This window comes from Oryctolagus cuniculus, chromosome 6 (assembly GCF_051225735.1).
Source record: "Oryctolagus cuniculus isolate XC-2025 breed Fujian yellow rabbit chromosome 6, ASM5122573v1, whole genome shotgun sequence".
Classification (NCBI taxonomy): domain Eukaryota; kingdom Metazoa; phylum Chordata; class Mammalia; order Lagomorpha; family Leporidae; genus Oryctolagus; species Oryctolagus cuniculus.
Window position 1 is genome coordinate 19,715,454 of NC_142872.1, and position 12,394 is coordinate 19,727,847.

A 12,394-nucleotide genomic window follows, 5' to 3' on the forward strand; every position below is an offset into this window, starting at 1 on the left:
TTTATGGGGATGTGAGTCACAGTACAGGCTCCCCAGCCTCTGTCCCACAACAGATCTGGAAGGGCCTTGTCTTGGCAACAGTCCTCTGCCAGAGCCCAAGAGTAATCCCATCCATATAGAGGACTTTTCTGGAGAAATGCCGGTCTCCGCCACCAGGACTGGCATCCTGGCCTCCTTCCCATAATAGAGCCTAAAGCTGCCTTGTCCTAGCTCCAGCCACTCTCAACAGCAGCCAAGGAGCTACCCAATCTGTACGGGGAAAGCCAGGCGCCTGGCCTGTCTATGCACAGTGACAGGCTGTTAGTGTCTATTGCACAGCAGATCCTTTAGAGGCCTTGAATTTTAGCCCCAACACCTCCCAGCTGTAGCCTGGAAAAACTCTGAATGGCACCAAGAACTGCTGGGAGACAACTATCCGTCTGTGCCTATAAACAGGATTGCCAGCCTGAGGAAGCACTGAAGCCCAATTTCAGGCCATATTAGCTGGGATTTAGGAGCAACTCTGCCTCCCTAGGGAACTGCTGGGAGTCTCAACAACACAGTGTCAACAGGTTGCACTTGGCTATAAGATTCTGAGATAGCTTTGAACCTTGTTTTCAGATCGCCATAGCCCCAGTTATGGCCTAGGAGCAGTTCTGCTCAGTCAGGTTCTTCACTAAGCTAGGCTTGCTATGCTCTAGCCCACCAAACATCTTCAAATGGCCATAGATCTCATCCTGTGCCCTCTCATTCGAAAACTGCAAACATTTTTTTGCTACCTAGAGACCCAGAGAGGCAAAACCCAGCAACGTCCCTGACACCCCAACCTTGGTCTCATTGCAGATGTTAAAATGGCTCTATAAGTTGGCGCCAGCTCTCCTTTCCTGGTTTAAGAATAGGTGTGTTCTCCCAGTAACAAACTAGGAGATGTGATTTTTTTTTTTTTTTCCACAGGCAGAGTTAGACAGTGAGAGAGAGACAGAAACAGAGAGAAAGGTCTTCCTTTTTCCATTGGTTCACCCCCAAAATGGCCGCTACGGCCAGCACACTGCAACAATCCAAAGCCAGGAGCCAGGTGCTTCCTCCTGGTCTCCCATGCGGGTGCAGGGCCTCCACTGCCTTCCCGGGCCACAGCAGAGAGCTGGACCAAAAGAGGAGCAACTGGGACAAAATCCGCTGCCCCAACCGGGACTAGAACCCGGGGTGCTGGTGCTGCAGGAGGCGGATTAGCCAAGTGAGCCATGGCGCTGCCCTGAGACGTGATTTTTCATGACCCCAGTGACAGGCGCTCACACCTCAGCTGTTGACCCAGAAAATGACTGTGTCATAAGGTCCAACCCATTTTAATCATTGACTAGGGCAATTAGACAAGCCCAAGGATTACTCCAATGACCCAGCAGCAATAATCCTAGAAACTCAGAGAAAGCCAAACCCATCAGAGCACTTAGTAACAGGTCAGCTGTCAGCAAACCAAGAAGCAGGCCTTGTTACAGTGCCAACCCCACAATCCAGGTCTTGGAGACAGTTTAGTACACCCAAGAATCACACCTGCTGGAATCCCCAGAATAGGCCTGAGAGCTGCAGTCTCCATTATGAACCCAGCACCACCAACATGAATGACATCCACCTAACTCAACTGCCATCCCAGAGGCACTTCTACAGGCCTAAAACAGTCTGTGAAGACTGAAAGAAGGGTTTCTTCCTTTAAATGCCCATACCAACACAAGGCAATGTGTATAACAGAAGCAGACAAATGTGACACCACCAAAAGACACTGAAACTCTGATAATTAACCCCAAAAAAATGGATATGCAATGAAGTACAGACAATCAAATAAAAATCAGGTAAATAATGAATAGAGAATTAATTGATTTATGAAAAATATAGAAATCATGAAAAGGAACCGAACAAAAAATCCTAGAGCTAAAGACTACAATGACGGAAATGAGAAACTCAAGGAAGAATTTCAACAGCACAAAGATTTCATGAACGTAAAGATAGGTCATTTGATATCAGTAAATTAAAGGAACAAAAAAATATTAAAGGTGAAGAAAACATAAAGGACCCATAGAACATCTTCAAACATAAGAATTCACCAATTAAGACAGTAATGAAGAGAAGAGACAAAAAAAATGGGACAGAAATCTTTAAAGAAATATTATCTGCGACTGGTGCTGAGGTGTAGAGGGTAAGGCCTTTGCCTACAGTGCCAGCATCCCATATGGGCACCGGTTTGAGTCCCAGCTGCTCCACTTCTTATCCAGCTCTCTGTTATGGCCTGGGAAAGCAGTAGAATATGGCCCAAGTTCTGGGGCCCCTGCACCTGCATGGGAGACCCAGAAAAAGCTCCTGGCACTTGGCTTCAGATTGGTGCAGCTCCAGCCATTGCGGCCATCTGGCAAGTGAACCAGTAGATGCAAGACCTCGCTCGCTCTCTCTTTCTCTGCCTCTGCCTCTCTGTAACTCTACCTTTCAAATAAGTAACTTGAAAGGAAAAAAGAAATGGTATCTGAAGATTTCCCAAATCTTAGTAGAGATCTGGACATGCTGGTATTAGGAAGCTCAAAAATCCCTAAATGAGACTATTAATACAGAGAAAAGAAAACTTGAGAAAATAATACATTATGATCAAATTGTCAGAAGTCAATGTGAGAATCTTGAAGACAGCAAGATAAAGACAAAACATTTCACATATAAAGGAGGACCCGTAAAACTATCACACAATGTCTCAACAGAAATTTTTAGTCAGGAGTGGTGTGGCATGTTCAGATTGCTAAAAGAAACAAATTCCAACCAAGATTACTGTACCTGCAAGGCTATGATTTAATCATGGAGAGACAAAAGCATTCTACAAACGAAAACTTAAGGAGTTCATTACAGGAAATGCTAAAAGCAGCTATTTGACTTGAAAGTAAAGGACAATGAGTAACAATATGAAATTACATTAAAGCCAAATATATTAAAGCAAAAAAGGATCTTACTGGTAAAGGCAAAACAGTGAAATTCAAAATACTCTAAATACTGCCATGATGGTGTAAGTATCACTTTTTATCTAAAGAGTTAAAAAAATACTTTAAAAACAACTATAGCAATAAACAATGCAGTAACAAATATAATTAAATGTAAAATATGAAACCAGTTGCCTCAAATGTGTGGGGAAAAGGAAGAAGTCATCTGAGAATGTACTTAAAGTCAAGGTAGTATCAGTGATAATTACATAAAACTTCATAAAATTTCCTCATCACTAAAATCTCAAACAAGACCTCACAAGTATAGAAAGACTGAAGGTGGGGGAGAACTACAAAATAACTTGAACAAAATTCTACACCTACCAATAAATTTTAAGTAAAATGAATTTACCAACCACAACTGAGTATCTCTTTTTGTATATATATCTCTTTCTGTGTGTGTGTATATATATATACATATATATATATATACATATATATATGTATATATATATATATACACACACACAAATATATAATAGATGTAGATAGATATAAAAACAAGGCCAACAATATGCTATCTATAAGAGACTCAATTTAGCCTCAAGGACATGCATAGACAGAGTGAGGGGATGCAAAAAATTCTAGAAAAATGGCAATCAGAACAGCAAGGGTGGTTTTATTTATCATACAAAATAGACCTTAACTCATTAAATATAAAAGAGAGACAAAGAAGGTCATGCTAATATAAAAAGTGTGGGATTAATTCATAAAGAGAATATATTTAAAATATGCATTACCCAATATTAGAGTACCTAAGTATATAAAGTAAATACTAATAGACACAAAGGGTGACATAAACCCTAATACATGAAAACTTTAGCACCCCACTTTTAGCAACCAGATCATCCAGAAGTCAAGTTAGTAAGAAACAGTAGACTTGAACAACACTTCAGATGAACTACACTTAAGTAGAACATTCTTTTTGGTTGAACAATATTTATTTATTTATTTATTTAAAATGACAGGGTTTTTTTTAAAGATTTATTTATTTGAAAGTCACAGTTACACAGGGAGAAGGAGAGGCAGAAATAGAGAGGTCTTCCATCATTGGTTCACTCCCCAGATGGCTGCAACGGCAGGAGCTGTGCTGATCCAAAGTCAGGAGCCAGGAGCTTCTTCCAGGTTTCCCAGGTGGGTGCAGAGGCCCAAGGACTTGGGTCATCTTCTACTGCTTTCCCAGGCCATAGCAGAGAGCTGGATCAGAAATGGAGCAGCCAGGACAAGAACAGGCACCCATATGGGATGCCAGCATTAAAGGCGGTAGCTTTACCTGCTATGCCATAGTGCTGGCCCCTAACCATTTTTAAATGTAAGTAATACACAAAATTGTAGTATTTGTATTAAAAGATCCTGGCCAAAAAAAAAAAAAAAAAAAGGCCAGTGCTGCGGCTCAATAGGCTAATCTTCCACCTGTGGCGCTGCTGGCACCACAGGATCTAGTCCTGGTTGGGGTGCAGGAATCTGTCCCGGTTGCTCCTCTTCCAGTCCAGCTCTCTGCTGTGGCCCGGGAGTGCAGTGGAGGATGGCCGAGGTGCTTGGGCACTGCACCTGCATGGGAGACCAGGAGAAGCACCTGGCTCCAGGCTTCAGTGCACCAGCCGCAGCGGCCATTTTGGGGTGAACCACCAGAAAAAGGAAGACCTTTCTGTCTCTCTCTCACTGTCCACTCTGTCCAAAAAAAAAAAAAAAAAAAAAAAAAAAAAAAAAAAAAAAAAAAGATTCTGGCAACATTCATTAACATGGTCACATATTATTTAGCCTCTGTACAATTTTCAATAAACAACAATAAAGGCAAACAACATTTATTACCATGAAAATACTTTCGACTTCCAACATGCTTAGGCAACAGGGATACAGCATCAACAAGCACAGTCCTGGCCCTGAGAAGCATCCTGCCCGAGGCTCAGAGCACACCATCCTGACCAACAGCAGCACCACGTCCATTCCTCGTAAGCACACACAAGACATTCTCCATAGTAGCTGCTATCAGCTCTCTTTCCTGAACATACAGAGTGAAACTAGAAATCAAACACAGGAACAACACAAGTATTTTTATAAGGTTTATTTATTGGAAGAGTTACAGAGAGACAGAGATCTTCCATCCACTGGTTCACTCCCCAGATGGCCTCAATGGCCACCTCTGGGCCAGGCCAAAGCCAGGAGCTTCATCTATGTCTCCTATGTGGATGGCAGGGGCCCAAGGACTTGGGCCATCTTCCACTGCTTTTCCCAAGGCATTAGCAGGGAGCTAGACCAGAAGTGGAGCTGCTGGGTCATGAACCAGCACCCATATGGGATGCTGGCATCACTGGTAGTGGTGTGACATACTACGCCAAAGGCCAGAACCAGAAAGCAGTTTTAAAAGGAATGCCTAGAAATCTGCCAACATCAGAGCAGAAAGGAAATATCAAACAAATATCACACCTCAAAACCAGCCAAGAGAACATACTAAGCCCTAAGTCAGTACAAAGAAAGAAATGTAAAGATTACAGCAGAAATAAATCAAACAGGAATTAGAAACTAAAAATACAATGAGATGATTAACAAAAATGAAAAGTTGTTTCTCTGAAAAAAAAAAATTGGCCAATTCCTAGCCCTACTAACAAGAAAAAAGACTCAAAATCTAAATGACATTGGGGCTGCTGCTGTGGTGTAGTAGGCAAAGCCACCAACTGCAGTGCCAGCATCCCATGTGGGTGCCAGTTTGAGTCTCGGCTGATCTACTTCTGATCCAGCTCTCTGCTACAGGCTAAGAAAGCAGTAGAAAATGGCCCAAGTCCTTGGGCCCCTGCATCTGCCTGGGAGACCCAAAGAAGCTCCCAGCTCCTGGCTTCAAATTGGCTCAGCTCCGGCCGTTGTGGTTAATTGCAGAGTGAACCAGTGGATGGAAGACCTCTCTCTTCTCTCTGTGTAACTTTGACTTTCAAATAAATAAATAAAAACCTTTAAAAAAATTCTAAATGACAGAAGAGATAATCCTACTGATGTCACAGAAATAATGAATAATTACATGACAACAAATTGGAAAACCTGGAAGACAAAGACAAATTGCTAGATGCATACAATCTACCAAGACTTAATTCAGAGGACATTTTGAGAAATGCCCCCTAGGACTGTGGACAAGACAGGGATGCCCAGCTTCACCAGCTCTCTTCATCATAGTAAAAGCTAAAAGGCATCCCAATAGGAAAGGAAAAAGCAAAACAAAGAAAAGCTAAACAAACTAAAAAATATATGTATTAATCCCATTCTCAATAGCATGAGAAATACTTGGGAGGTGATATTCACACTGCAAACTGTAACAATGATGGAAGAGCCATCCCATGCTCATACTAGGACAAATCAGCAATGCTTACAATGTCCGTATTTTCCAAGCAATCTACAGATTCAATGCAATCTGTATCAAAATTCCAGGGTCATTGTTTCACAGAACTGGAAAAGATGACCTTAAAATAAGTACGGAATCCTCAGAGATCCCAAATAGCCAAACTTATCTCAAGCTAAATGAACAAAGCTGGAGGGGCTGACACTGTGGTGCAGTGGGCTAAGATGCTGATGGTCATTCCACATCCCGTATCAAGCCCTGGCTGCTCTGCAACCAATCCAGCTTCCTGCTAATGTTCCTGGGAAGGTAGTGAAGGTGCCCCATATACTTGACTTCCTGCCACCCAAGTGGCAGACCAGGAAGGAGTTCCTGGCTTCTGGCTTCAGATTGGCCCAGACCTGGCTTTAGTGGCCACTGAGAGGTAAGTCACCAGTTGAAAGATCTGTGTTTCTATGTCTATGTGTCTTTCTCTTATTTTGTCTTTCAAATAAATCTTAGAAACCAAAAGAAAAAAGCTGGGCGACATCATACCTCATGACCTCAAAATATATTACAAAATTATGGTAACTTACATAGTATAATACTGTATAAAAACAGACACCACAGCTGATGAAATAGGACAAAGAGCCCAGAAATAAATTCATAAATTTACAATCAATTGATTTTTAAAAATGGTGCTAAGAACAAAGACAGTCTCTTTAATAAATGGTGTTGGCAAAACCAGACAGTCATACTCAGAAGAATATCAGAATCTTATCTCACACATAGACAAAAATCAATTCAAAAGGGGTTAAGTATGTGAGCTTAAGGTCTCAGGCAAACAACTCCACTGGTCAAGGCAAAGATTACCAGGATTTGACCTCAAAAGTGCAAAAAGAAAAGCAGGTTAAACAAATGGGGTTGTTACAAACTAAAAGCTTACGCGTCTCAAAGCAAACAAGAGACAACTTTAGCATCAGAAGGATACTTGGGGGCCAGCACTGTGCTGTGGTGGGTGAAGCTGCTGCCTGCATGGCTGACAGCCGATGCAGGGGCAGTTCAAGACCCGGCTGCTCCAGTTCTGATCTAGCTGATAATTTACCTGGGAGGGCAGATCTACCTTCCTCCCTCCCTCTCTTCATCTCTCCCTACCCCCCCACCAACACTGCCTTTCAAATAAAATAAATCTTTTCATAAGTCCCGTTACCCATAAAATTTCTGTGCAGTACTAATACCCAGTTGCAAAAGAGAAATTAATTACCACCCTTTAACTTGGCAAAAATATAATCATTTTGGTAGAAACAAATGTTTATTCGAAACAGTAGAGGACAACTCCTATTAATTTTAAGTTAAAATAAATGTGCACAAAAATTTTGTTTTTCCTAGTAAATACAGCCATCATCCATCAATTTCTCTTCTCAGAGTCTTCCCAAGTCTTTGAGAGTCTTACGTAAGTGCACAGAGAACATGCGAAGAATGTTTTGTATAGGATTATATGTGAAAACTTTTAAGATGGGAAAAACTTAGCTGGTATTTTTGTGGACATGAATAAAATTATGATACATTTTATATCACTCTACAAGAGCCAAAATAGTATACTTTAATTATCAACATGAGCAAAACAAAAATGAAAAAGGAAGTAAGATTCCTGTAAATTGTGTATATTGAAGAAAAATATGTAAGAAATCTTGCTGGAGACAATTATAAACTACAAAGTACTAGAAAATCTCATATCATAAAAAATAAAACTACTAAAAATATGAGGCCATGCTTTTCAAGTCTTGTACAAAGCAATACTGTGATCTTTAAGAAAAAGGAAAATACATGAATTAAGTGCTGTGTTTGACTTGGCCTTCTACCTACCGATCTTTTCCATATCATAGCACAAAAAGGCAAGGCCTGGTGGAGGGTGTCAGAGTCACTGAGCTGATGAGGCAAAAACAGAGTTCAGGGCCCAAAGGAGGATGCACCACGGTGCTAGGGTTTACTATTTGTCACCCTCAGAACTCATGTTGAAATATAGTAGCCACAACAGAGTTAAGACGTGGGACACCTATGGAGTGCTTAGACCAGGAGAGCGGCAGCCCCTTGAATGGGGATTGCTGTCGTTCTAAACGGGTCCTCCGTCATGCTCTCCTATTGCTTGCCCGTTCCTCTGTCGCACAAAGAACAGTGTTCCAGCCTCCAGAGGTTGCAGCATTCCAAGTATCATCTCAGGAGTGGAGATCAGGGGTCCAACCACCTGGTGCCTCCATCCCAGACTTCCCAGCCCCCACTACTTTAATAATTTTCAGTTATTTATTAATTACCAATATCGAGAATTCTGTTACAGCAGCACAGAATGAACAAGACCATGAAGAAAAAAAAACACATTGTGCTATCAACTTAACTAGAAAGTTTAGAGGTGATTGTCATTTGCAGACAAGAGATTTGTGGGCTGGGCCTAAAGTATTACTATCTCTTTAAGAACTTGGCTCACTGATAGCATTGGAAATGACAGAATCATAAAATAACAAAGGCCAGTCCATGGAGCTTAACCTCCCAAAGTGAAGAGACTGCAATCTTAACAGTGACCAACAGAGTTGCAATGACATCCAGGAGATCCTAGCTCAAAGAAAATGTAGGAGTCATCAATGAAGGAACCACTTAGCATTTACCAGGAGCAGACACCAAGGATGGAGATCTTGGAGGCTGACTTACATTCCCCCAATAAAAGCTGCAGTCTCTTGCTAAATTTCCAGCCATGAGCCACTTTATAGACCTCTAACTCATTAACTTATGAGCGTATATATTAATAGTAACAAATACAGCATATACATATATATAGTAACATACACAGCATATATAGTAACATATATAATGTGTGTATATATATATGTTTATAGTAACAACCCTCCAGCTTTTGCAAAAATGAACACTGTCCATTTACTCCTATAACTGTGCAAGAGGGTAAGGGAAAAAGGTAAATCTGTAGACATTTGGACATAGAATCTGGGTTGATACACTACCTGAAGACTCAAAGCAATATGAACCTATTGTCAGAATAGCGAGTATGGAGGTTAGGAAATAAACGGCTCGGACCTGTCTCCTAGTAGGTTCACTGAATCCAGTGACACATGCAGTGATCACTCTCCTAGTCCCCAGTGCGTAACTGAATTGCCATGTTTGGCAGCTGATACCATAACCGTAAGGATCTTTGCTATGTGGGTGAAGAGTTCTTATAGTAGAGAATGCCAAGCGCAAGCCTCAAAACTATACTACCCAACAAAGACTGTAAATAGAAGGCATCATTCTGTGGATCATGGCAACGATTCGTGTCAACACTGAGGAACTACCAGATCACATAGGATGGTCTCCATTAGATCTCCAGTACCTGTCAGTCTGCTCTCTGTGGAGTCTGGATGAAACACAGCAGGTTACTCCAGACTACTGCGTTCTTACCAAGTCATAGCCCCTGTCATAGGTATCACTGTGATACACAATCTTCGCTGAAGTGAACAGACTTGGGTAGATGTGTCACTGCTCCGGCAAGCGTGTTAGTTTCCTTTTCAGAAACACTGCATTTAGACTTCATTCTCAAGGCTTATCAACCCTCCAGCGCTCTGTCACAATATATTACAAACAGATCTTGATTGTCTAATACCCTGTGAAAACATTACATTTATCTATTATGGCGATAATATATTTGATCAGATGAGCAAAAAGTGATTGGCATTCTTAAATATGTTGTAAGACACATGAACTTGAGAAAAGCAGGTGAACTTCATGTCCACCATTGCATGTAAAATTTTAGGGGTTTAGCGACCAGAAACATGTTCAGGTACCCCTTCAACAAATTAAAAGATAAATACTTTGTATCTTACAACTCCTGATACAAAGAAGGGAGCACGCAGCTGAAGGCCCTTTGGCACTGTGGAGTCAGCACATATCCCACGTGGAGGTAATGTTCCAGTTCCTGCAGCAGGTGATGCAAACTTGATTTCTTTTGAAAAACAACGGCTGGCATGTTAGCGCGGCACCTGAATATGGTGCATTCAACGTGTGGCCGTCACTGCCAGTCACGAGCTGGACCCTGCATACGTCAAGGGGCCCAGCAATAATGCACAACCTCAAAGGGACACATCTGGAAAGAGACTCCAGCAGCACCAAGCATCACAGCCACTTGTGTTAGCTGGTGTTCTCCGGAGAAACAGAGCACACAGGGTATATACGCATATACATGCGAAAGGACTTGTGGGGGAATTCGCTTACTTTGGTACTGAGGTAAGATGCTCCACGGTAGGCCAGCTATCAGCTGAGAATCAGGAAAGCCCACAGCCTGGCTGAGACGAAGTTGAACGCTGTCAGAATCAAGCAAACTTCCAGTCGGAAGCTGAAAGCCTGCCAGCCTGCAGACTACAGAACCACTCGTGTGAGCCCTGGAGGGACAGGCACAGAAACAGTCGTGCTCTGGGGAAGACAAGGAAGAGTGCGGCCGGCACTTGCCTTTTTATTCCATCGGGAGCGCCATCTGATTGGGAGCTCCCTCTGATTGGATGCCGCTAGGTCACGTGGAGGGCAGACCTTCCCCACTCAGTTTGCTGACTTGCATGCCAATCAACTCTCAAAATACCTGTCCTACCCCCCCCCCCCCCGCCCCAACAGCTTAGGCAGTTCAGTCCATCTAATCTAAAGCAAACCCACCTGAATTTTCCTTTCAGTAGAACACAGGTGGGCTCAATGCCTGCTGCTGCACTGAGAATAGATAAGCCTTTGCTCTCTGAAGGTCCCTTAATCCACTCAGGTTGATCCCCAAATGACTTAGCCCACCAGCTACAGGAAAAGAACCCCTAGTCACCGTGACACCCACCAAGTGGAACCAGCATCTCTCTTTTCTGCAGATGACACCTAAGAGCAGACAGGGTTTGAGTTAGTGTAGGTACAGAATGTATGGTAGCTGCATGACAGCCTCACTGACGCAGCAAAGGCCAGGCACGCTGACATGGTGAAGGCAATTCAAAAAAACACAAAACTTGCAGTTGGCAGAGATTTGAGCTTATGTTTCTGATCACCCACATTATGTGTTGCAGGAAGCGACCAATTGAGATGGGTGTCGTGGGCGACAGAAGAATTCACAACACAGAGCCAGCAGAGTTAGATTTGTTGAACACATTCAAGGCAGCAGCATGGTAGGCAGCATAGCTAGACACTGGCTACTTCAGTCACACGACAAGGAAACAGTGGGCAGGACAGCCAGAGGCTGGCTACTGCCCTCTTGCCTGGGATCGGAGCCCTGCACTTGTAGCAGCGGTCCCTTCTTAGTTAGGGGTGTCTTCCCCATGATCCAACAGGTTTTCCCAGGTAGGCGATTTGCATTTCTGGGCAGGGCTGCTGTGCTTGCACTGCCCTTGGCTTTGGGACGTTCCTGGTGCCCTGGAGCAAGCTTCCACTTCCCCCAGATCGATTCACAGTCACAAACCTCTGGCATTTGGGTGAGGGTCTTCTGTGACTGCTTCATTCTCGACGGGGGCATTGTGTTGAACTTGCCTGAGACTGTTGGTCCACCACGGCTTCCCAGTGCACAAATCTGGCAGGCAGTGGAGCCTTAGATAAAAAGGGCATGAGAGTGTGGTTCTGGCAATCTTTTCTGACAATTACGATCAGGCAATCATGCTTAAGGACCCTTCCTTTATAAAGTCTTCGCTCCACCTAATTAGAGTTGGTACCAGTGATCTTCACTCCTTCCTTGTGATCAAGATACATTTCTGAAAACACCACTGATTAATCACCCGGTAGCTACATTCCGTCTGCTCCTCGCTCCCAGGCTCAATTTGACCTGGTTGTTGATCTATTCCCATGTTGGGAGGGGAGTATCTGACAACCAGGTGTCCACGTCAGTGATCCTGTCAGCCACATTTGAACAACACATAAATATTAGAAAGTGGTTCTTAGGCTAACTTTACCCAGAGTCCATTGTAAAATAATCTCAGAGTTAAAAGCCAATCACAATCCAGAAAAGAAAAGCCAATCACAGGCACCCACAGATTTTTTTAAACCATACTATCTAACATTTTGAGGTGACAGCTCCACTTAGTCACCCCAAAGCTGGAAACCCTTGAAA

The 12,394-nt window shown here is 42.9% G+C and overlaps 1 long non-coding RNA gene across 1 annotated transcript in view; it reads right to left on the minus strand.

The window, feature by feature from the left end:
• Positions 1-10,840, minus strand: part of LOC149126044 (uncharacterized) — a 107,860-nt gene extending 97,020 nt beyond the window's left edge. Inside the window, exon 1 of the long non-coding RNA XR_016236053.1 lies at positions 10,546-10,840. This is a non-coding gene — a long non-coding RNA (uncharacterized LOC149126044). The remainder of the gene's footprint in view (positions 1-10,545) is intronic.
• Positions 10,841-12,394: the final 1,554 nt, after the last annotated feature.